The following is a 24,592-nucleotide window of genomic DNA, read 5'->3' as shown; positions in this document are numbered from 1 at the left end:
TCCCATCATCAAAACTTGTAATCACCTAGCAACCGCTAGGTCAAAACCCTTTCTAAGTGTTGAACATTTTTCTCATCCCTTCTTATTCTAGAAGCACAATAAATGGAAAAAAAAAGTCGAAAAGAAAAGAAAAGAAAAGAAAAGAAAAGAAAAGAAAAGAAAAGAAAAGAAAAGAAAAGAAAAGAAAAGAAAAGAAAAGAAAAGAAAAGAAAAGAAAAGAAAAGAAAAGAAAAGAAAAGAAAAGAAAAGAAAAGAAAGGAAAAGAAAGGAAAAGAAAGGAAAAGAAAAGAAAAGAAAAGAAAAGAAAAGAAAAGAAAAGAAAAGAAAAGAAAAGAAAAGAAAAGAAAAGAAAAGAAAAGAAAAGAAAAGAAAAGAAAAGAAAAGAAAAGAAAAGAAAAGAAAAGAAAAGAAAAGAAAAGAAAAGTGTCCTGGTTTAACCAGGATAGGGTTAAGTTTGCCCAGCAGTGGGGGGGGAGCTCTAGCCGGGTTATTCAGATACCATGCGGACGTCACATCCTGGCAGGTCACATTTTTCCTGGCGCGGGAGCGCGGTGCCCTCGTGGTTTTGTACATCGTGCTTCTCACTGCTGTATTTGGTAGCTATTTTGCTCTGTTCATTGCTATCACTATTACTGTTATTGTTATTGCTGTTGTTTGTTGTGTTGCTATTGCACTGTTGTATTAAACCTTTCCTTATTTCAGTCTTGGGGCTTTGTATTTCACTCCCTTTGTGGGGGAGGGGTAGCGGCCGCGTGGTCTCAGACCCCGGCAGGGGCTAAACCACCACAACTTTGGTGCCCAACGTGGGGCTGGAGAAGACTGAAATAAGGACAAAAGGAGAAGTGTGTTAGAGCAATCTGTTAAGTGTAATTTTTTCTGTTTTTACTTGTATTGTTTGATAAGAAACGTTTGCAATGCTGGCCAATTTGCTTGCGTGGTGGGGCTGGATTAATCCTCATGTCCACTCTGTGCTCCTAGTACTGGCATTTATTGTCGGTGGAAAATGTGTCAAGGGCTTTATTTTGCTCTACTGGTTACTGTCTGCTTATAATGGGCTCGTTTCGCTGCTTGTGGGGGTGAACCGGTACCTGTTTGCTGCCTGGTCTTTTGTTTGGGGTCTCACCCCCTCTATGGGTGAGCCAGGGGAAGAGATTCTCTCGGTTTTTGAGAGTTTCAGCTATCCCTGGAGCACCCAGGCCACTGTGCTTGCAGCTCTGTGCTTTCTAAATGTCTGCCAGATCTTGTTTTGGGCCATGCGGTACTTCTCCAACAATAGCACCACCCGGAAACCTGCCCCGGGGGCAGATAGTTATAAATGGCTAGGTATGTGGGAGAAGATGGGCAAGTGCCTGAGTGAGTGGTCACCCCAAACGTTCTGGGATTTTACTCCCGAAAAAGTGCAGAGTCCTGATAAACTGGTGGAGTGTTTGGAAAAGGTGTGTGGCCAATCAGACAAACCCCGGGAGATGCAGCTCGCTGCGATGTGCTGGGGGCTTGCCCATGCTTACCGCATCGCCCTTAACACTGATCACTGCCCTCAAGGGGGCGAAAGAGCTGCAGGATCTGAAAGCGAGCCTGCTGGTATAGCAGCTGCGCCAGGGGGACAGGCAGCGCCAGTACCAGTCGCCTCCACGAGCACAGCAGCTGGACCAGAGGGACAAGCAGTACCAATATCAGTCACCCCGATACGGAAAACCAAATATACCAAAAAATCCCCTCGCAGTGTACAGGGTGATAATGAACCAGGCCCATCACGAGAGCATGCTAGAGCTCCAGTATGAGCTGGAGTCGAAGGCAGCCAAGTGGTACGCCACGATTGACATCGCTAACGCTTTTTTCTCCATCCCAATAGCACCAGAGTGCAGGCCACAGTTTGCGTTCGCTTGGAGGGGTATCCAGTACACCTGGAATCGATTGCCCCAGGGGTGGAAACACAGCTCCACCATTTGCCATAGACTGGTCCATACTGCACTGGAGAAAGGTGGGGCTCCAGAACACCTGCAGTTCATTGATGATATCATTGTATGGGGGGACACAGCTGAGGAAGTCTTTGAGAAAGGAAAGAAGGTAATTGAAATCCTCCTGAAGGCTGGTTTTGCCATCAAGCGACAGAAAGTTAAGGGGCCTGGAAGGGAGATTCAGTTCCTAGGAATAAAATGGCAAGATGGGCGTCGCCACATCCCAATGGAGGTGATAAACAAGATAACAGCCATGGCCCCACCAACCACCAAAAAAGAGACTCAGTCTTTTCTGGGCGCTGTGGGGTTCTGGAGGATGCACATCCCAAACTACAGCCTGATTGTGAGCCCTCTCTACCACGTAACCCGCAAGAAGAACGATTTTAAATGGGGCCCAGAGCAACAACAAGCCTTTGAACAAATTAAGCAGGAGATTACCCAGGCAGTGGCTCTCGGGCCAGTCCGGACAGGGCAGGAGATTAAGAATGTGCTCTACACCGCAGCCGGGGAGAATGGCCCTTCCTGGAGCCTTTGGCAGAGAGCAGATGGGGAATCCCGAGGCCGACCTCTAGGCTTTTGGAGCCGGGGATACAAAGGCTCTGAAGCTAACTATACCCTGACTGAGAAGGAGATACTGGCAGCATACGAAGGAGTTCGAGCTGCCTCAGAAGTGGTCGGCACTGAGACACAGCTCCTCCTGGCACCCCGACTGCCGGTGCTGGGATGGATGTTCAAAGGAAAGGCTCCCTCCACACATCATGCAACAGATGCCACGTGGAGTAAATGGGTTGCGTTGATAACACAACGGGCTCGAATAGGGAACCTCGACCCCCCAGGATTAGTGGAAATGATCATGAACTGGCCAGAGAGCAAAGATGCTGGGATGTCACCAGAACAAGAGGTGAAACGTGCTGAGGAGGCCCCACCATATAACGATCTGCCAGAGGAAGAAAAACAATATGCCCTGTTCACTGATGGGTCTTGTCGCATTGTGGGAAAACATCGACGATGGAAGGCTGCAGTGTGGCATCCCACACGAGAAACCACTGAAGCTGTTGAGGGACAAGGTGAATCGAGCCAGTTCGCAGAGGTGAAAGCCATCCAATTGGCTTTGGAGATTGCTGAGCGAGAAAAGTGGCCGAGGCTCTATCTCTACACTGACTCGTGGGTGGTGGCAAGTGCCCTGTGGATGTGGTTGCAACAATGGAAACAGAGCAACTGGCAACGCAAGGGCAGACCCGTCTGGGCCGCTGAAGTATGGCAGGACATTGCATCCCGGGTGGAGAACCTCGTTGTGAAGGTGCGCCATGTGGACGCCCATATACCCAAGAGTCGAGCCACTGATGAACATCAACATAACCAGCAGGCGGACCCAGCTGCTAAGATCGAGGTGGCTCAGGTGGACTTGGACTGGCAGCGTAAAGGTGAACTGTTCATAGCCCGGTGGGCCCATGAGACCTCGGGCCACCAAGGCAGAGATGCAACATATAGGTGGGCTCGAGATCGAGGGGTGGACCTCACCATTGACACCATCACAGAGATCATCCACGGATGTGAGACGTGTGCTGCAATCAAACAAGCCAAACGGGTGAAGCCCCAGCAGAATGAAGATCGATGGCTGAAATATAAATATGGAGAGGCCTGGCAGATCGACTACATCACACTGCCACAGACCCGCCAAGGCAAGCGCCATGTGCTCACAATGGTGGAAGCAACCACTGGGTGGCTCGAAACTTATCCAGTGTCCCACGCCACCGCCCGAAATACCATCCTGGGCCTTGAAAACCGAGTCCTGTGGCAACACGGCACCCCAGAGAGGATTGAGTCGGACAATGGGACTCACTTCCGAAACAACCTCATAGATGCCTGGGCAGAAGAACACGGCATCGAGTGGGTCTACCACATCCCCTACCACGCACCAGCCTCCGGGAAGATCGAGCGCTACAATGGACTGTTAAAAACTACCTTGAGAGCAATGGGGGGTGGAACCTTCAAACACTGGGACACACGTCTGACAAAGGCCACTTGGTTAGTCAACACAAGAGGATCTGCCAATCGAGCTGGCCCGGCTCAGTCAAAACTTCCACGTGTTGTTGACGGGGATAGAGTCCCTGTGGTGCTCATGAGGGACCTGCTGGGAAAAATGGTCTGGGTTAGTCCTGCGCCGGGCAAAGGCAAACCCATCCACGGGATTGCTTTTGCTCAAGGACCTGGGTGCACCTGGTGGGTGATGCGGAAGGATGGAGAGGTCCGATGTGTGCCACAAGGGGACTTGATTGTGGGTGAAAACACACCGTGAGTTATACTGTGCTTTTGTTAATTTTTCTTTGTCAATGCTAATTGCTAAGTGGCAGCTGGATGTGACGCACATGGTATAGAATAAAGGGGTGGATTATGTCCTGGTTTAACCAGGATAGGGTTAAGTTTCCCCAGCAGTGGGGGGGGGAGCTCTAGCCTGGTTATTCATATACCATGCGGACGTCACATCCTGGCAGGTCACATTTTCTTGGCACGGGAGCGCGGTGCACTCGTGGTTTTGTACCTCGTGCTTCTCACTGCTGTATTTGGTAGCTATTTTGCCCTGTTCATTGCTATCACTATTACTGTTGTACTATTACTATTGTTGTTGTTTGTTGTGTTGCTATTGCACTGTTGTATTAAACCTTTCCTTATTTCAGTCTTGGGGCTTTGTATTTCACTCCCTTTGTGGGGGAGGGGTAGCGGCCGCGTGGTCTCAGACCCCGGCAGGGGCTAAACCACCAAGAAAAGAAAAGAAAAGAAAAGAAAAGAAAAGAAAAGAAAAGAAAAGAAAAGAAAAGAAAAGAAAAGAAAAGAAAAGAAAAGAAAAGAAAAGAAAAGAAAAGAAAAGAAAAGAAAAGAAAAGAAAAGAAAAGAAAAGAAACACAAACAAGGAGAACGAACACTTGGAGAGAGGTAAAAACCAAGTGGTGTACTGGGATTTAGGTCAGGTCCAGGTTCTGTTGAGACCTAGAGTGTCCCCTTCCTTAAAGTTTAAAATATTTATTGAAAAAGCAATTCTGAGCAATAAGAGTTGCGCTGGAGCTTTATGGATTTGGCTCAGTTCTGAAGTTGGTTACATTTCCCAGCTCTGTTTTGCTAATATTTTACTCAGCCAAATTATTATTTCACTAAAAAGTGACAGCACCTCCAAACAGCATGAGCTCTTTGGGTGGTTCAGTGGAATAGGTCCCTCTTCAACCACAGAGACAAGCAGGGAAACAGCACTTCATTAACACATCTGGTTTGTCATTATAAAAATGAACCTACAGCTTCAGCTTTATCCCAACCTTCCAAGTGCTTCTCAACACAGAACTCACAAACTACACTGACAATGGTGCCAGTAGGCTCAAAAACAGGGAAAAGTGGGGCAAAGATACTGGTTTCTTTCCAGCTGTTATCTCTCACTGATAATGGAGCATGGCAGTGGAATAGATAGTAGTCGTGGAATCATTCCCATCCTCCACCTCATAATAGCATCTCTTCTGCAAAGAGTGGAATGTCACTGAGATGGGTACATGATTTTGGTTCAGAAGGTGGCAGGCTGGTGCAAACAATGCAGATCCTTCTCATCATGTTTACAGAAAGTAACTAGTTCGGTTAATTGCTGTCCCATTAAAGAAAATAATTAAATAGTTTATGGAAGCTGAACTAATCTAACAGCCTCTATGACAAAGACAAATATTTATGCTCTAAGTCTGATGGATCACTTTTTTTTTTCTGTTACTCTCTCCTGTCTTTTTTTCCTGAAGGAACTGTTCTGGTATATCAAAGGCCATAATTTCCGTCAGCTCTGAAGGTCATGGTTGAGGCCTTGCACCTCTGGAGGAGTGAAAGGGATTACTCCAGATGTCCCTGTAGAAACAGCTCTTGTGGCTACACCCTGGAAAGGACTAGTCAGTTTATATTTACATTATGGTTCTCAACGGATAACCAGTTTTTCTAATTGTGAGTTTCATAAACTAATCTCTATAAAATTGACCAAACTGATTACCTTATTTGTCTTAAACTGGGAGAAGGTGTCTGATCCACCACCCCCACACTCCGCTTCCTTGGAGGACCATGAAAGCACAATGGGATAACTGTGAATAAAAATATGTTTATGCAAGTGTTCGAAGTTTCTAAAATGGGTATTGAATTTGTCTCTGAAAGGTGGCAATTTTTTAAGTGGCTCCATCCCTAAACTTTTCCAACACGTAATTTTTACCTCCACTGTTTTCTTTCCAACACATCTCTTTTGTGCTAAAACAAATTTAGAAAGTGGAAAAAAAAGAACATCCAAACCTCACAAACCTTCTGATTTTAACCTTATAAATGAACTTGAAAGAAAATAATATCCATTACTGCTAAGATGTCTCTCTTACAAGCAAGCACTACTATTTTGGGGAAACAGAATGTGCGGAAGGAAAATCCTGGCTGGTATTCTTTTTTCAAGGGGTTGATTTTGTTTGTTTTTAAGGATCTGATTTAGGTTAAGTATGGTATAAAAACCAATCAATATCTCAAGGAAAATGTCTCATTTCAAACAATGTTCAGCCTAACACATCTCCATTTGTTCAACTTCCTTTCCATTTCAGTGCTATTTTAATGGGTTCTCCTCCCTTTTGCTGTAAAATAATCCCCTTACATCTTTAGAATCAATTTCTCAAAGGCCCCAAATGGCATCCTGTTGCTTCTCTAAAACCTCGGAAATGGACTGGAAACCAGAGAGGGTCAGGCTCTCTCTCCAGAGGTTTCAAACGCCCACTGATTCAAGCAGGCATTGCTTTATTGAGGAAGGCTGTTCTCCTCAGCACAGTCATATTACTGCTTAAGTGCTACCCCAAGAAGTTGCACAAAAGCATAAAATATAACACTTCTCTCCTGCCTCCAACCCTAAAAAATGGGTTACTTTTCTGGCTTTGGACAAATGTGACTATAATAAATACAGCTTTTACCTGGGTCAGGATCAACATTGATATATGTGAGAAAACTTTAGCTGAATCCAAGAAAGTTTTGCTTTTGCATCAGCTACAGAATTTGTGCTTGTGCTATTCATTGCTATTTTGCAAAAACCAGCTACATCCTCCTATTCGCAAGTGGGGAAGTTAAGGGATTTGTCAAAGTGCATTAAATAAATCCAAGGCAAAATTAGGACTAAACTTCCATCCTCTGTTACTGTCTTTTTCCTCTGAGCCTTGCTAGGTGATAAACTGATCTCCTACCACCAGTTGATCTAGGGCCTGCATTCTCTTAATTATCAGATGAGCTCATATTCCAGTCTAAAATAAATAAATAACTATCGAGGAAAAATAATTATTTCTTCAGATTCCCACTACCTTTAGTCTCCTTTCCCTCTCCACCCCATCTATCATTCAGAGAACATAAATAATTGAAATGAATTGGAGAGTTGTTTTTTTGAATCATACATAAACAGAAGTAAGCCAGGAAGAAAAATCTAATAGGGGTGAGAGTCTCTTTGAACATATGTTCAACACAGGGATTTCTAAAATAGATCTGTCAAGATCACAGTTTCAAGAGTCCCAATTTATTCAGCTGAATCGGATAAAAGTGCCTGCTGGTTAAAGATTTGAAAGGGGAGTGGGGGAGGGAGACTGTCTAGTTCCTATATCTATCCTTCTGTCCTGGTTCAGCTAGGATAGAGTTAAGTTTCCCCAGCAGTGGGGGGGAAGGTCTAGCCGGGTTATTCAATACCATGCTGATGTCATGTCCGGGCGCCCAAGCGCAGGAGAATCGGTGAACGTGCGTGCGTGTGGGAGGCATCGGCCTGTCAGCCTTGCACAGCCTCTGAGAAACACCCAGGCTTTGATGAAAAACAGGCCTTGGGAGAAAGATAAGAAACTGCTGAGTTGTGCCAAGGTGGCAGGGAAAAACAAGGGCCAGCTGCAACACTGAACTGTGGAAAAGTACTGAACTGTGAGAAGTTACTGCTGCGTGAACAGCGCGTGAACGAGAGGGTGATTGGTCTGCACAGCGCGTGTTAGAGTGGTCTGATGCTGATAGGAGAAAAGGTTGATAGCTGTCTAATTGCTGATTTGCTAATTATGAAGTAAGAGCTTTGGTGAGAGCATAAGTATGTACTATTAGAAAAATAAACGGCTTGATATAACTCTCATAGAGTTGTGCAGGTCCAATATCCTCCCGCAACACGCGCATGTGTGTGGTCGCTCTCCTGACTGCTGTATCGGTACATTTTTGTTCTGTTTGTTGTTATTACTGTTATTGCTATTGTTAATGTTCTTCTTGTTGTTCAGTTTGTTGCTGTTACACTGTTGTATTAAACCTCTCCTTATCTCAGCCCCGGGGTTTGTATTTCACTCTCTCCCCGTCTGGTCGAAGGGTGGGGGAAGGGCAGCGGCAGCGTGGTCTCGGGTCCCAGCAGGGACTAAACCACCACAACTTTTGGCACCCAACGAGGGGCACAAGAGGGCTGAGATAAGGACAAAAGGAGAAGGTGTGTTAGAGCAATCTGTTAGGTGCGATTTTTCTGTTTTTATTTGTATTGTTTGATAAGAAACGTTTGCAATGCTGGGCAATTTTCTTGCGTGGTGGGGCTGGATTAATCCTTATATCCCCTGTGTGTTCCCAGTGCTGGTGTTTGTTGTCAGTGAAAAAAGTATCAAGGGTCTTGTTTTGCTGTATTGGCTACAAACTGCTTATAATGTGCCGGCATCACTGCTTGTGGGGGTGAACCGGTACCTGTTTACTGCCTGGGCTTTTGTTAGGGGTCTCACCCCCTATATGGGTGAGCCAGGGGAAGAGATCCTCTCGGTTTTTGAGAGTTTCAGCTATCCCTGGAGCACCCAGGCCAGTGTGTTTGCGGCACTGTGCTTTCTAAATGTTTGTCAAATCTTGTTTTGGGCCACGCGGTACTTCTCCAATAACGGCACCACCCAGAAACGTGCCCCGAGGGCAGATAGTTATAAATGGCAAGGTGTGTGGGAGAAGATGGGCAAGTGCCTGGGTCAGTGGCCACCTCCAATGCTTTGGGATTTCACTCCCGAAAAAGTGCAGAGTCCTGATAAACTGGTGGAGTGTTTGGAAAAGGTGTGCTGCCAGTCTGACACACCCCGGGAGACACAACTCGCTGCGATGTGCTGGGGGCTTGCCCATGCCTACGGTGTCATCTTTAACACTGTTCACTGCCCTCAAGGGGGAGAAAGGGCTGCAGGATCTGAAAGTGAACCTACGGGTGCAGCAGCTGGGCCAGGGGGACAGGCAGTGCCAGTAGCAGTCGCCTCCACCAGCACAGCAGCTGGGCCAGAGGGACAAGCAGTGCCAGTATCAGTTGCCCCAATACGGAAAACCAAATATACCAAAAAATCCCCTCGCAGTGTACAGAGTGATGATGAACCAGGCCCATTACGAGAGCAGGAGGAAGAGCCGGAGGTAACCATCCGATCTCTATCCCTGAGTGAGTTGCGAGAAATGTGGAAGGATTTCAGCCACCTTCCAGGAGAGCGGATTTTCACCTGGCTGCTCCGATGCTGGGATAGTGGAGCTTCTGGTTTTTGAATTGGAGGGGAGAGAGGCCAAGCAGGTGGGACCTTTAGCCAAGCAGGCTGGTATTGACAAGGCAATAGGGAAACAGGCTCAAACCCTCAGCCTGTGGAGGCGACTCCTGCTCAGTGTGAGGGAGATGCACCCATACAAGGATGATGTTCTATGTCGGTTAGGCAAGTGGACCGACATGGAGAAAGGCATCCAAAACCTCAGGGAAATGGCTGTGTTTGACATGATCTATGGTGATCTGAATGATGAGCAGTCACCCATGGATCCAGATCAGGCCCCTTGCACACAGCTGATGTGGCAGAAGTTCCTGCAAAGTGGACCAGAGGCACATTCCAAAGCATTAGCAGTAGCGTCCTGGTGGCGAGACACCCAGACTCAGACAGTGGATGAAGTGATTGGCCAGCTCCGGCACTATGAGGGAAGTCTCCCTTCCTCCCAACATGCATGGTTTTCAGCTGTAGAGGAACTGTCTCAGAGGCTCCAGAAAGTGGAAGAGGACATGTCCTACGTTCCACCTGCACGGGCCGATGTCTCAGCCATTAGAAGCAGGCGTTTCCCCACCCAAGAGAAGGGCAGTAGAAGGTACACACCATGGGGCACCCTGTGGTTCTTCCTCCACGACCATGGGGAAAACATGAGAAGGTGGCATGGACAGCCCACTTCCGCCCTAGCTGCACGAGTACAGCAGCTGACAGGGAAGACCACCATGAAAGGGGAGTCTTCCAAGAGAGATGCAGCTCCAGTGTCTAGTCGGAAATCCCCCAGACAGAATAGAATGGCCAACATTATGCTTGACCCTCTTGAGGGGACCACTAAGTCATTCTTGCAGGAGTCACTCTTAGATCAAGTGAGTGATAGTGAGCAGGATTAGAGGGGCCCTGCCTCCAGCCAGGTGGAGGAAAGGGATAATCGGATTTACTGGAAGGTGTGGATCCGATGGCCTGGCACATCGGACCCACAAGAATATAAGGCCTTGGTAGACACTGGCGCACAGTGCACCCTGATGCCATCAAGCCACAGTGGGGTTGAATCCATCTGCATCTCCGGAGTGACAGGGGGATCCCAACAGCTGACTCTATTAGAAGCTGAAGTGAGCTTAACTGGGAAGGACTGGCATAAGCACCCCAATGTGACTGGCCCAGATGCCCTGTGCATCCTAGGTATAGACTACCTCAGGAGAGGGTACTTTAAAGACCCAAAAGGGTACCGGTGGGCCTTTGGTATAGCTGCCCTGGAGGAGGTTGAGCAATTGTCCACTTTACCCGGCCTCTCAGAGGATCCCTCGGTGGTGGGGTTCCTTAAGGTTGAAGAGCAGCGAGTGCCAATTGCTACCAAGACGGTGCACCGGCGGCAGTACCGCACTAACCGAGATTCCCTGGTCCCCATCCATCAGCTGATCCGTCGACTAGAAAGCCAGAAGGTGATCAGCAAGACTCACTCACCTTTCAACAGCCCTATATGGCCAGTGAGAAAACCTAATGGCGAATGAAGACTGACCGTGGACTACCGTGGCCTGAATGAAGTTACGCCAGCGATGAGTGCTGCAGTGCCGGACATGCTAGAGCTCCAGTATGAGCTGGAGTCGAAGGCAGCCAAGTGGTACGCCACGATTGACATCGCTAATGCTTTTTTCTCCATCCCAATAGCACCAGAGTGCAGGCCACAGTTTGCATTCACTTGGAGGGGTATCCAGTACACCTGGAATCGATTGCCCCAGGGGTGGAAACACAGCTCCACCATTTGCCATAGACTGGTCCATACTGCACTGGAGAAAGGTGGGGCTCCAGAACACCTGCAGTTCATTGATGATATCATTGTATGGGGGGACACAGCTGAGGAAGTCTTTGAGAAAGGAAAGAAGGTAATTGAAATCCTCCTGAAGGCTGGTTTTGCCATCAAGCGACAGAAAGTTAAGGGGCCTGGAAGGGAGATTCAGTTCCTAGGAATAAAATGGCAAGATGGGCGTCGCCACATCCCAATGGAGGTGATAAACAAGATAACAGCCATGGCCCCACCAACCACTAAAAAGGAGACTCAGTCTTTCCTGGGTGCTGTGGGGTTCTGGAAGATGCACATCCCAAACTACAGCCTGATTGTGAGCCCTCTCTACCACGTAACCCGCAAGAAGAACGATTTTGAATGGGGCCCAGAGCAACAACAAGCCTTTGACCAAATTAAGCGGGAGATTACCCAGGCAGTAGCCCTTGGGCCAGTCCGGACAGGGCAGGAGATTAAGAATGTGCTCTACACCGCAGCCGGGGAGAATGGCCCTTCCTGGAGCCTTTGGCAGAGAGCAGATGGGGAATCCCGAGGCCGGCCTCTAGGCTTTTGGAGCCGGGGATACAAAGGCTCTGAAGCTAACTATACCCTGACTGAGAAGGAGATACTGGCAGTGTACAAAGGAGTTCGAGCTGCCTCAGAAGTGGTCGGCACTGAGACACAGCTCCTCCTGGCACCCCGACTGCCGGTGCTGGGATGGATGTTCAAAGGAAAGGTTCTCTCCACACATCATGCAACAGATGCCACATGGAGTAAATGGGTTGCGTTGATAACACAACGGGCTCGAATAGGGAACCTCGACCCCCCAGGATTAGTACAAATGATCATGAACTGGCCAGAGAGCCAAGATTCTGGGATGTCACCAGAACAAGAGGTGAAACGTGCTGAGGAGGCCCCACCATATAATGAGCTGCCAGAGGAAGAAAAGCAATATGCCCTGTTCACTGATGGGTCTTGCCGCATTGTGGGAAAACATCGATGATGGAAGGCTGCGGTGTGGTATCCCACACAACGAACCACTGAAGCTGTTGAGGGACAAGGTGAATCGAGCCAGTTCGCAGAGGTGAAAGCCACCCAATTGGCCTTGGAGATTGCTGAGCGAGAAAAGTGGCCGAGGTTCTATCTCTACACTGACTCATGGGTTGTGGCAAGTGCCCTGTGGATGTGGTTGCAGCAATGGAAACAGAACAACTGGCAACGCAAGGGCAGACCCATCTGGGCCGCTGAAGTATGGCAGGACATTGCATCCCGGGTGGAGAACCTCGTTGTGAAGGTGCGCCATGTGGACGCCCATATACCCAAGAGTCGAGCCACGGATGAACATCAACATAACCAGCAGGCGGACCCAGCTGCTAAGATCGAGGTGGCTCAGGTGGACTTGGACTGGCAGCGTAAAGGTGAACTGTTCATAGCCCGGTGGGCCCATGAGACCTCGGGCCACCAAGGCAGAGATGCAACATATAGGTGGGCTTGAGATCGAGGGGTGGACCTCACCATTGACACCATCGCAGAGATCATCCATGGATGTGAGACGTGTGCTGCAATCAAACAAGCCAAATGGGTGAAGCCCCAGCGGAATGGAGATTGATGGATGAAATATAAATATGGAGAGGCCTGGCAGATCGACTACATCACACTGCCACAGACCCGCCAAGGCAAGCGCCATGTGCTCGCAATGGTGGAAGCAACCACTGGATGGCTCAAAACTTATCCAGTGTCCCACGCCACCGCCCGGAACACCATCCTGGGCCTTGAAGACCGAGTCCTGTGGCGACACGGCACCCCAGAGAGGATTGAGTCGGACAATGGGACTCACTTCCGAAATAACCTCATAGATGCCTGGGCAGAAGAACACGGCATCAAGTGGGTCTACCACATCCCCTACCACGCACCAGCCTCCGGGAAGATCGAGCACTACAATGGACTGTTAAAAACTACATTGAGAGCAATGGGGGGTGGAACCTTCAAACACTGGGACACACATCTGACAAAGGCCACTTGGTTAGTGAACACAAGAGGATCTGCCAATCCAGCTGGCCCAGCTCAGTCAAAACTTCCACATGTTGTAGACAGGGATAAAGTCCCTGTGGTGCGCATGAGGGACCTGCTGGGAAAAATGGTCTGGGTTAGTCCTGCGCCGGGCAAAGGCAAACCCATCCACGGGGTTGTTTTTGCTCAAGGACCTGGGTGCACCTGGTGGGTGATGCAGAAGGATGGAGAGGTCCGATGCGTACCACAAGGGGACTTGATTGTGGGTGAAAACACACTGTGAATTATACTGTGCTTTTGTTAATTTTTCTTTGTTATTGGTGATTGCTAAATGGCAGCTGGTCGTGATGCAGATGGTATAGAATAAAGGGGTGGATTATGTCCTGGTTTAGCCAGGATAGGGTTAAGTTTCCCCAGCAGTGGGGAGGGAGCTCTAGCCGGGTTATTCAATACCATGCTGATGTTACGTCCGGGCGCCCAAGCGCGGGAGAATCGGTGAACGCTCGTGTTTGTGGTCACTCTCCTCACTGCTGTATCGGTACATTCTTTGTTCTGTTTATTGTTATTACTGTTATTGCTATTGTTACTGTTCTTGTTGTTTGGTTTGTTGCTGTTACACTGTTGTATTAAACCTCTCTTTATCTCAGCCCCAGGGTTTGTATTTCACTCTCTCCCTGTCCGGTTGGAGGGTAGGGGAAGGCCAGCGGCAGCGTGGTCTCGGATCCTGGCAGGGCCTAGACCACCACACTTTCCAACTCTGTGTGCATGTGTGTGTGTATAAAACACACTAACTGAAATACACAGACAAGAAAAGGTGCCTGCAATCCTACCAGCACAGAACTGTTTGTCTATCTTCATGCATGGCAGTAGGCGGGGGGGTGGGTGGGCAGGGGAAAGAAAGAAGGAAGGAAGTAAGGAAGGAGGAAAGAAGAAGAAAAGAAAGGAAGACCATCACTCTAAGGAAAAAGAAAAAAAGAGAGGAGAGGAGAGGAGAGGGGAGGGGAGGGGAGGGGAGGGGAGGAGAGGAGAGGAGAGGAGAGGAGAGGAGAGGAGAGGAGAGGAGAGGAGAGGAGAGGAGAGGAGAGGAGAGGAGAGGAGAGGAGAGGAGAGGAGAGGAGAGGGGAGGAGAGGGGAGGGGAGGGGAGGGGAGGGGAGGAGAGGGGAGGGGAGGAGAGGAGAGGAGAGGAGAGGAGAGGAGAGGAGAGGAGAGGAGAGGAGAGGAGAGGAGAGGAGAGGAGAGGAGAGGAGAGGAGAGGAGAGGAGAGGAGAGGAGAGGAGAGGAGAGGAGAGGAGAGGGGAGGAGAGGAGAGGAGAGGGGAGGGGAGGAGAGGGGAGGGGAGGGGAGGAGAGGGGAGGGGAGGGGAGGGGAGGGGAGGGGAGGAGAGGGGAGGGGAGGGGAGGGGAGGGGAGGGGAGGAGAGGAGAGGAGAGGAGAGGAGAGGAGAGGAGAGGAGAGGAGAGGAGAGGAGAGGAGAGGAGAGGAGAGGAGAGGAGAGGAGAGGAGAGGAGAGGAGAGGAGAGGAGAGGAGAGGAGAGGAGAGGAGAGGAGAGGAGAGGAGAGGAGAGGAGAGGAGAGGAGAGGAGAGGAGAGGAGAGGAGAGGAGAGGCCTTCCTTAAATTAGCTTTCTCTTTAAAATTTGGTTATAGCAGAATGATCCCCTCTTCAGCCTGGAAGAGACATAACTGAGGCAGGAGGTAATAGAGGTCTATAAAACTTTCAGTAGCATGAAGAAACTGAAAGATATGGAGCAGATGATCAGTGAATGACTAGTTGATGTCCTTCTAGCATAGGAATTGGGGAATATCATGTGAAATTAGCATGTAGTGGGTTCAAAATACAGAATGGGAGTTGATTCTTCACACAGTACTTAATGAAACACTCTGCTTCTAGATACAGGTCCAAAAGCTCTTGGAGAATTCAAGAAAGAAAAGTCTACCCAATGCTCCTAACTGCAAAGAGCTCACCTCAGAAAATGCCTGAGCCTGAATTTGCTGAAAGAATGCTGTCAGGACCTAGCAAAATGTTTTTGTCTTCCTCTTACACCTTAGTTTGAGCATCTATTTACAGCCAGTGTTTGAGAAGAAGCTGCTGGATTAGATGGATTTTTGGTCTGAGTCAGTAAAGCTCTTCTTAGAAAAGCTGGGCATTTGCTTAGGTGAATAAATTGGAGACAAAACCAGTAAATAATCATGAGACCTGAAGACTAGAGTAATAAAGTGGTTGACCCTGTAATTATGGGCACATTCCTGCAACTTGCTTAGATAAATCCTGCTCCCGTGTATGGTATATATCCTGTTGGGGAAGGCGAGACTGGGGAATAGAGTCTTGAATTAGGTATTATACTTTATTAAGGCAGCTGAATGCTTTAGATTGGTGTGGCAGGTGCATCCGCCCAGTGAAAACAGAGCTTCCTGGCTGCTGAAACGTGGCAGTTTCTGGCTGTCTTTGTTTTCAAGGTCTCGCGGTAGCTGAGACCTTTGACCAATGGGAGCCGCTATTGACTACAGGTCAGATTCGGTCTGGGTATAAACGGAGTCCCTTGGGGGAGCCATTTTGAGCTCGTCCCCTGGAGTTGCACGCTGCGGTCAGGACTCTCCCCTTGGGTTCGGGACGCCGCCCAGGGAAACTCCTCGAGGTGCCTTGGGTCGGGACGCTGCCCTGAGCAGGTCCTCGAGGTTGAGAGCCCTCACTTTCTAGGTGAGTGATAGAGTGTTTGGGGTTGTCGTTAAACCCTAGGTAGTGAAGCTGTGTTTACGTTTGGGGTTGTTGTTAAACCCCTGGTGTGTGACGCTTTGTTTTACTTTTCGGTTCCCGTTAAACCCCAGGAAGTGAAGTTTGCGTTTGGGGTTGTTGTTAAACCCCTGGGGAGTGAAGCTTTGTGAAATATTTCGGGTTATTGTTAAACCCCAGAAAGTTATTCTGTTCTCCTCTTGCGTACATTCGGATCTGTAATCTACGGAGAGCTGACTGGTGGTTTTATGAAAAAAATAAATCTATTTATTTTTTTAAATTGGTGGTGGGTTGCTTATTTGGAAGCCTCCATAACAATTGGCGTAGTCGGCAGGATGTCCATAGAGGAGTTGTTACAGAAATATAGTCGAACAGCTTCCCCCGCTGAACAGCCTGCTCGCAGAGAGTTTGAATCACCCCAAGATAAACCAGGTTGATTTTATGAGTCAGGAAGGAATGATCTCTGGCGGAAGGCATTGGCACTGGGGGTGCCCCGGGCTGGGTTGCATGGGCAATCTACTGATAATATCTTAAAGTTGGTGGAATTGCTGGAGGGGAAAACTCGAGAACAAAGGGAAACACAGGTAACTGTACTCCCTCAGGAAGGGAAAATTAACCCTTTTGTGGCATCGAGGGGGGAGTTGAGAGAGTCAAAAAAACTAGTAGCTGCGGTTTGGGGATCGGGCTGCCCACTCCGCATGGTGAATTCCTGCCAATGGTCCACTGATAAGGAACCTTACATATATATTCCTGTGGGTCCTAAACGGATAAGTTTGGAGTTTTCAATTGACACAGGGGCTCAAGTTAGTGTTTTAAATAGATAACAAGCTACTGAGTTAGGACTTAAACCATCGAGGAAATTTACAAATATAGTAGGTGTGACGGGGGCAATAGAAAAATGTCCCCTAGTGAGAACACAATTTTGGTTACCAGGGAGAAAAAGGATGACAGTGTTGGAAGTGGCTTTAAATCCTTGTAAAGGAAATATACTGGGGTTTGATGTTTTGGCAGGTAAACAGTGGTGTTTGCCAGATGGCAGAGTGTGGAGTTTTGGAGGTAGGGGTATAGGAACTGTTCATGTAAAAACTTTGCAGGTTGCTCTTTTATTACCACAATCTAAAGTGACCTGTGTTTTACAGTGTTCACTGCCAACTGCTGCTAAACAGGGTATTTTAGAGGTGATTAATGATCTTGAAAAAGGAGGAATTATAAGTCGAACACATTCCCCTTGTAATTCTCTAGTTTGGCCAGTCCGTAAGCCAGATGGGCATTGGCGGTTAACAATTGATTATCGGAGATTGAACAGCAATACTCCACCTTTAACAGCTGCTGTCCCAAATATATCGTCAGTAGTAGCAGCAATACAGGTAGCTGCTCATTTATGGATGGCTGCTTTAGATGTTAAAGATATGTTTTTTATGATTCCTCTGAGAGATGAAGATAAGCCTCAGTTTGCTTTTACCTGGGAGGGGATTCAATGTACTTTCAATTGACTCCCACAAGGGTATAAACATTCTCCCACTATTGCTCATAATGCTTTGGCCAAGCTTCTTGATATGGTGGAGATGCTGTCGGGTGTTCATATATATCAGTATATAGATGATATATTGGTGGGTGGAAATACTAAAGAACAGGTAGGACAAGTGGCTGAGATTATTTGGGACCTGTTAACTAAAAATGGGTTAGATATTCCATCTTTTAAGTGCCAAGGTCCCGGACAAGAAATTAAATTTTTAGGAGCTTGGTGGGTGGCTGGAGCAATTGTAGTACCTGATGATATTTTATCAGTTATTGAGAAGGGACAGATAGCAGGTAATAAGGTAGAACTGCAGCAACTGTTGGGTTATTGGAGGAAGCATATACCAGGGTCTTTGGTAATTGCCTGCCCTTTATATGATTTGCTTCGGAAAAATAGAGTATGGGACTGGATGTTACAGTATACAGAGGCCCTGAATGTTTTAAAGGATGAACTTAAAACTTATCAGAAGTTGGGGCCCTTAAATCTACAGGATTTGTTGAGAGTGGAGTGGGGATTTGCAGAACACGCCTCTTATTGTGGTGTGTTCCAGAAGGGACCACAAGGACCGGTTAGACCTTTGTTATTTTCTTCCACTTCATTTAAGGAGGCTGAACAGCGGTATACAGAGTGGGTAAAGGGCCATGCAAGACATGGAACCCCTGCTGCAAAATGGAATCAACAAGTAGATCATTTGGCCCAAATTAGGGTAGTTGATAGTGACAAAGGAGATTGGGATCGGCTGGTTGAGTGGCTACATATTAAGCGAGGTCACTCAGGGAAAATAGATCTTTATTATGGGTGTCGGTCCCGGGGATGGCCTGTGCCAATGAAGATGTGTGAAGCAATTCTTATGGCTTGTCCACAATGTCAAGTGAGACTTAAGATTAACCATCCAAATCAAGCACCAGCCCAACATATTAAAGAAGGTAAGGCACTTTGGAGCACCTGGCAAGTTGATTATGTTGGTCCTTTAAAGCCATCTCATGGAAGAAGGTACATCTTGGTGGGAGTAGGGGTGGTATCGGGACTAACTATGGCTACAGCTGTTAATGTAGCTACTGGAGGCCAAACAATCCGAGTTTTAAGAGGATGGTTTGGCATTTTGCCCATTTCTGAATGTATTCAGAGTGATAATGGGTCACATTTTACAGCTGCAGTGGTGCAAGACTGGGCACGAGGGGAAGGTATCGAGTGGGTGTTTTATACACCATATTACCCTCAAGCCAATGGCATGGTTGAGCGATATGTATGCCAGCCTGTCATGGTGAAGTTGCTCTTAGTTGGCATTGTGTCTATGATCCTGGTAGAATCTAGGGGTTTATATGCCTGGGAGGCTTTAGATAAAGGTGGGAAAACCCACCGAATTAGTGTCCAATGGATAATCCCTGATTTTTAACTTGATGCCCGGGTTTTGATCCGAGGCCTAGTTTTGTTTTTTTTATTAGGACCTCGGAGGAATGGATGATGTCGACATCCTGCCTGGCTGTGGGGATCCATATGGACAATCAAGACTCGGATGACAACGGGGTGGTGAAGGAGTCTTGTGAAATTGACAGCCCTCAGAAGAATATGATTGGACTTGGTGTTGTTATATTGGGCATTGATTGATGTTTGAATTTTTTTTTTTGTTAGAATGGTTAATCAGCCTTTTCAGTTTTGATTATATAATTACCTAGGGATGACAATCCATAATGAGCATGAAGACTCACCGGACCGCGCTCCCTTTTAACCTTGGAGGCAAGAGGTGACTGCTCCACAACTTCAAGGAAACCAGCCGAATCATGACTGTAGTCATGGGGTGGATTGTGGCAGGTGCATCCGCCCAGTGAAAACAGAGCTTCCTGGCTGCTGAAACGTGGCAGTTTCTGGCTGTCTTTGTTTTCAAGGTCTCGCGGTAGCTGAGACCTTTGACCAATGGGAGCCGCTATTGACTACAGGTCAGATTCGGTCTGGGTATAAACGGAGTCCCCTGGGGGAGCCATTTTGAGCTCGTCCCCTGGAGTTGCACGCTGCGGTCAGGAGTCTCCCCTTGGGTTCGGGACGCCGCCCAGGGAAACTCCTCGAGGTGCCTTGGGTTGAGATGCTGCCCTGAGCAGGTCCTCGAGGTTGAGAGCCCTCACTTTCTAGGTGAGTGATAGAGCGTTTGGGGTTGTCGTTAAACCCTAGGTAGTGAAGCTGTGTTTACGTTTGGGGTTGTCGTTAAACCCCTGGTGTGTGAGGCTTTGTTTTACTTTTCGGTTCCTGTTAAACCCCAGGAAGTGAAGTTTGCGTTTAGGGTTGTCGTTAAACCCCTGGGGAGTGAAGCTTTGTGAAGTATTTCGGGTTATTGTTAAACCCCAGAAAGTTATTCTGTTCTCCTCTTGCGTACATTCGGATCTGTAATCTACGGAGAGCTGACTGGTGGTTTTATGAAAAAAATAAATCTATTTATTTTTTTAAATTGGTGGTGGGTTGCTTATTTGGAAGCCTCCATAACAATTGGCGTAGTCGGCAGGATGTCCATAGAGGAGTTGTTACAGAAATATAGTCGAACAGCTTCCCCCGCTGAACAGCCTGCTCGCAGAGAGTTTGAATCACCCCAAGATAAACCAGGTTGATTTTATGAGTCAGGAAGGAATGATCTCTGGCGGAAGGCATTGGCACTGGGGGTGCCCCGGGCTGGGTTGCATGGGCAATCTACTGATAATATCTTAAAGTTGGTGGAATTGCTGGAGGGGAAAACTCGAGAACAAAGGGAAACACAGGTAACTGTACTCCCTCAGGAAGGGAAAATTAACCCTTTTGTGGCATCGAGGGGGGAGTTGAGAGAGTCAAAAAAACTAGTAGCTGCGGTTTGGGGATCGGGCTGCCCACTCCGCATGGTGAATTCCTGCCAATGGTCCACTGATAAGGAACCTTACATATATATTCCTGTGGGTCCTAAACGGATAAGTTTGGAGTTTTCAATTGACACAGGGGCTCAAGTTAGTGTTTTAAATAGATAACAAGCTACTGAGTTAGGACTTAAACCATCGAGGAAATTTACAAATATAGTAGGTGTGACGGGGGCAATAGAAAAATGTCCCCTAGTGAGAACACAATTTTGGTTACCAGGGAGAAAAAGGATGACAGTGTTGGAAGTGGCTTTAAATCCTTGTAAAGGAAATATACTGGGGTTTGATGTTTTGGCAGGTAAACAGTGGTGTTTGCCAGATGGCAGAGTGTGGAGTTTTGGAGGTAGGGGTATAGGAACTGTTCATGTAAAAACTTTGCAGGTTGCTCTTTTATTACCACAATCTAAAGTGACCTGTGTTTTACAGTGTTCACTGCCAACTGCTGCTAAACAGGGTATTTTAGAGGTGATTAATGATCTTGAAAAAGGAGGAATTATAAGTCGAACACATTCCCCTTGTAATTCTCTAGTTTGGCCAGTCCGTAAGCCAGATGGGCATTGGCGGTTAACAATTGATTATCGGAGATTGAACAGCAATACTCCACCTTTAACAGCTGCTGTCCCAAATATATCGTCAGTAGTAGCAGCAATACAGGTAGCTGCTCATTTATGGATGGCTGCTTTAGATGTTAAAGATATGTTTTTTATGATTCCTCTGAGAGATGAAGATAAGCCTCAGTTTGCTTTTACCTGGGAGGGGATTCAATGTACTTTCAATTGACTCCCACAAGGGTATAAACATTCTCCCACTATTGCTCATAATGCTTTGGCCAAGCTTCTTGATATGGTGGAGATGCTGTCGGGTGTTCATATATATCAGTATATAGATGATATATTGGTGGGTGGAAATACTAAAGAACAGGTAGGACAAGTGGCTGAGATTATTTGGGACCTGTTAACTAAAAATGGGTTAGATATTCCATCTTTTAAGTGCCAAGGTCCCGGACAAGAAATTAAATTTTTAGGAGCTTGGTGGGTGGCTGGAGCAATTGTAGTACCTGATGATATTTTATCAGTTATTGAGAAGGGACAGATAGCAGGTAATAAGGTAGAACTGCAGCAACTGTTGGGTTATTGGAGGAAGCATATACCAGGGTCTTTGGTAATTGCCTGCCCTTTATATGATTTGCTTCGGAAAAATAGAGTATGGGACTGGATGTTACAGTATACAGAGGCCCTGAATGTTTTAAAGGATGAACTTAAAACTTATCAGAAGTTGGGGCCCTTAAATCTACAGGATTTGTTGAGAGTGGAGTGGGGATTTGCAGAACACGCCTCTTATTGTGGTGTGTTCCAGAAGGGACCACAAGGACCGGTTAGACCTTTGTTATTTTCTTCCACTTCATTTAAGGAGGCTGAACAGCGGTATACAGAGTGGGTAAAGGGCCATGCAAGACATGGAACCCCTGCTGCAAAATGGAATCAACAAGTAGATCATTTGGCCCAAATTAGGGTAGTTGATAGTGACAAAGGAGATTGGGATCGGCTGGTTGAGTGGCTACATATTAAGCGAGGTCACTCAGGGAAAATAGATCTTTATTATGGGTGTCGGTCCCGGGGATGGCCTGTGCCAATGAAGATGTGTGAAGCAATTCTTATGGCTTGTCCACAATGTCAAGTGAGACTTAAGATTAACCATCCAAATCAAGCACCAGCCCAACATATTAAAGAAGGTAAGGCACTTTGGAGCACCTGGCAAGTTGATTATGTTGGTCCTTTAAAGCCATCTCATGGAAGAAGGTACATCTTGGTGGGAGTAGGGGTGGTATCGGGACTAACTATGGCTACAGCTGTTAATGTAGCTACTGGAGGCCAAACAATCCGAGTTTTAAGAGGATGGTTTGGCATTTTGCCCATTTCTGAATGTATTCAGAGTGATAATGGGTCACATTTTACAGCTGCAGTGGTGCAAGACTGGGCACGAGGGGAAGGTATCGAGTGGGTGTTTTATACACCATATTACCCTCAAGCCAATGGCATGGTTGAGCGATATGTATGCCAGCCTGTCATGGTGAAGTTGCTCTTAGTTGGCATTGTGTCTATGATCCTGGTAGAATCTAGGGGTTTATATGCCTGGGAGGCTTTAGATAAAGGTGGGAAAACCCACCGAATTAGTGTCCAATGGATAATCCCTGATTTTTAACTTGATGCCCGGGTTTTGATCCGAGGCCTAGTTTTGTTTTTTTTATTAGGACCTCGGAGGAATGGATGATGTCGACATCCTGCCTGGCTGTGGGGATCCATATGGACAATCAAGACTCGGATGACAACGGGGTGGTGAAGGAGTCTTGTGAAATTGACAGCCCTCAGAAGAATATGATTGGACTTGGTGTTGTTATATTGGGCATTGATTGATGTTTGAATTTTTTTTTTTGTTAGAATGGTTAATCAGCCTTTTCAGTTTTGATTATATAATTACCTAGGGATGACAATCCATAATGAGCATGAAGACTCACCGGACCGCGCTCCCTTTTAACCTTGGAGGCAAGAGGTGACTGCTCCACAACTTCAAGGAAACCAGCCGAATCATGACTGTAGTCATGGGGTGGATTGTGGCAGGTGCATCCGCCCAGTGAAAACAGAGCTTCCTGGCTGCTGAAACGTGGCAGTTTCTGGCTGTCTTTGTTTTCAAGGTCTCGCGGTAGCTGAGACCTTTGACCAATGGGAGCCGCTATTGACTACAGGTCAGATTCGGTCTGGGTATAAACGGAGTCCCCTGGGGGAGCCATTTTGAGCTCGTCCCCTGGAGTTGCACGCTGCGGTCAGGAGTCTCCCCTTGGGTTCGGGACGCCGCCCAGGGAAACTCCTCGAGGTGCCTTGGGTTGAGATGCTGCCCTGAGCAGGTCCTCGAGGTTGAGAGCCCTCACTTTCTAGGTGAGTGATAGAGCGTTTGGGGTTGTCGTTAAACCCTAGGTAGTGAAGCTGTGTTTACGTTTGGGGTTGTCGTTAAACCCCTGGTGTGTGAGGCTTTGTTTTACTTTTCGGTTCCTGTTAAACCCCAGGAAGTGAAGTTTGCGTTTAGGGTTGTCGTTAAACCCCTGGGGAGTGAAGCTTTGTGAAGTATTTCGGGTTATTGTTAAACCCCAGAAAGTTATTCTGTTCTCCTCTTGCGTACATTCGGATCTGTAATCTACGGAGAGCTGACTGGTGGTTTTATGAAAAAAATAAATCTATTTATTTTTTTAAATTGGTGGTGGGTTGCTTATTTGGAAGCCTCCATAACAATTGGCGTAGTCGGCAGGATGTCCATAGAGGAGTTGTTACAGAAATATAGTCGAACAGCTTCCCCCGCTGAACAGCCTGCTCGCAGAGAGTTTGAATCACCCCAAGATAAACCAGGTTGATTTTATGAGTCAGGAAGGAATGATCTCTGGCGGAAGGCATTGGCACTGGGGGTGCCCCGGGCTGGGTTGCATGGGCAATCTACTGATAATATCTTAAAGTTGGTGGAATTGCTGGAGGGGAAAACTCGAGAACAAAGGGAAACACAGGTAACTGTACTCCCTCAGGAAGGGAAAATTAACCCTTTTGTGGCATCGAGGGGGGAGTTGAGAGAGTCAAAAAAACTAGTAGCTGCGGTTTGGGGATCGGGCTGCCCACTCCGCATGGTGAATTCCTGCCAATGGTCCACTGATAAGGAACCTTACATATATATTCCTGTGGGTCCTAAACGGATAAGTTTGGAGTTTTCAATTGACACAGGGGCTCAAGTTAGTGTTTTAAATAGATAACAAGCTACTGAGTTAGGACTTAAACCATCGAGGAAATTTACAAATATAGTAGGTGTGACGGGGGCAATAGAAAAATGTCCCCTAGTGAGAACACAATTTTGGTTACCAGGGAGAAAAAGGATGACAGTGTTGGAAGTGGCTTTAAATCCTTGTAAAGGAAATATACTGGGGTTTGATGTTTTGGCAGGTAAACAGTGGTGTTTGCCAGATGGCAGAGTGTGGAGTTTTGGAGGTAGGGGTATAGGAACTGTTCATGTAAAAACTTTGCAGGTTGCTCTTTTATTACCACAATCTAAAGTGACCTGTGTTTTACAGTGTTCACTGCCAACTGCTGCTAAACAGGGTATTTTAGAGGTGATTAATGATCTTGAAAAAGGAGGAATTATAAGTCGAACACATTCCCCTTGTAATTCTCTAGTTTGGC

General features: G+C 47.2%; 1 protein-coding gene and 1 long non-coding RNA gene across 33 annotated transcripts in view; one reads left to right on the top strand and one right to left on the bottom strand.

Moving 5' to 3' along the window:
* The window catches only part of LOC141917810 (CUGBP Elav-like family member 4), a 1,125,997-nt gene that overhangs the window by 592,888 nt on the left and 508,517 nt on the right, over nt 1-24,592 (bottom strand). The window lies entirely within an intron of this gene.
* LOC141917723 (uncharacterized) lies at nt 15,942-19,945 on the top strand. Its single transcript, XR_012621418.1, has 2 exons — nt 15,942-16,036; nt 19,672-19,945. It is a non-coding gene; the product is annotated as an uncharacterized LOC141917723 (long non-coding RNA).

Source organism: Strix aluco, chromosome W (assembly GCF_031877795.1).
Source record: "Strix aluco isolate bStrAlu1 chromosome W, bStrAlu1.hap1, whole genome shotgun sequence".
NCBI lineage: Eukaryota > Metazoa > Chordata > Aves > Strigiformes > Strigidae > Strix > Strix aluco.
Note: the sequence above shows the minus strand (reverse complement) of the source record. Positions and strands in the feature narration are given on the sequence as shown.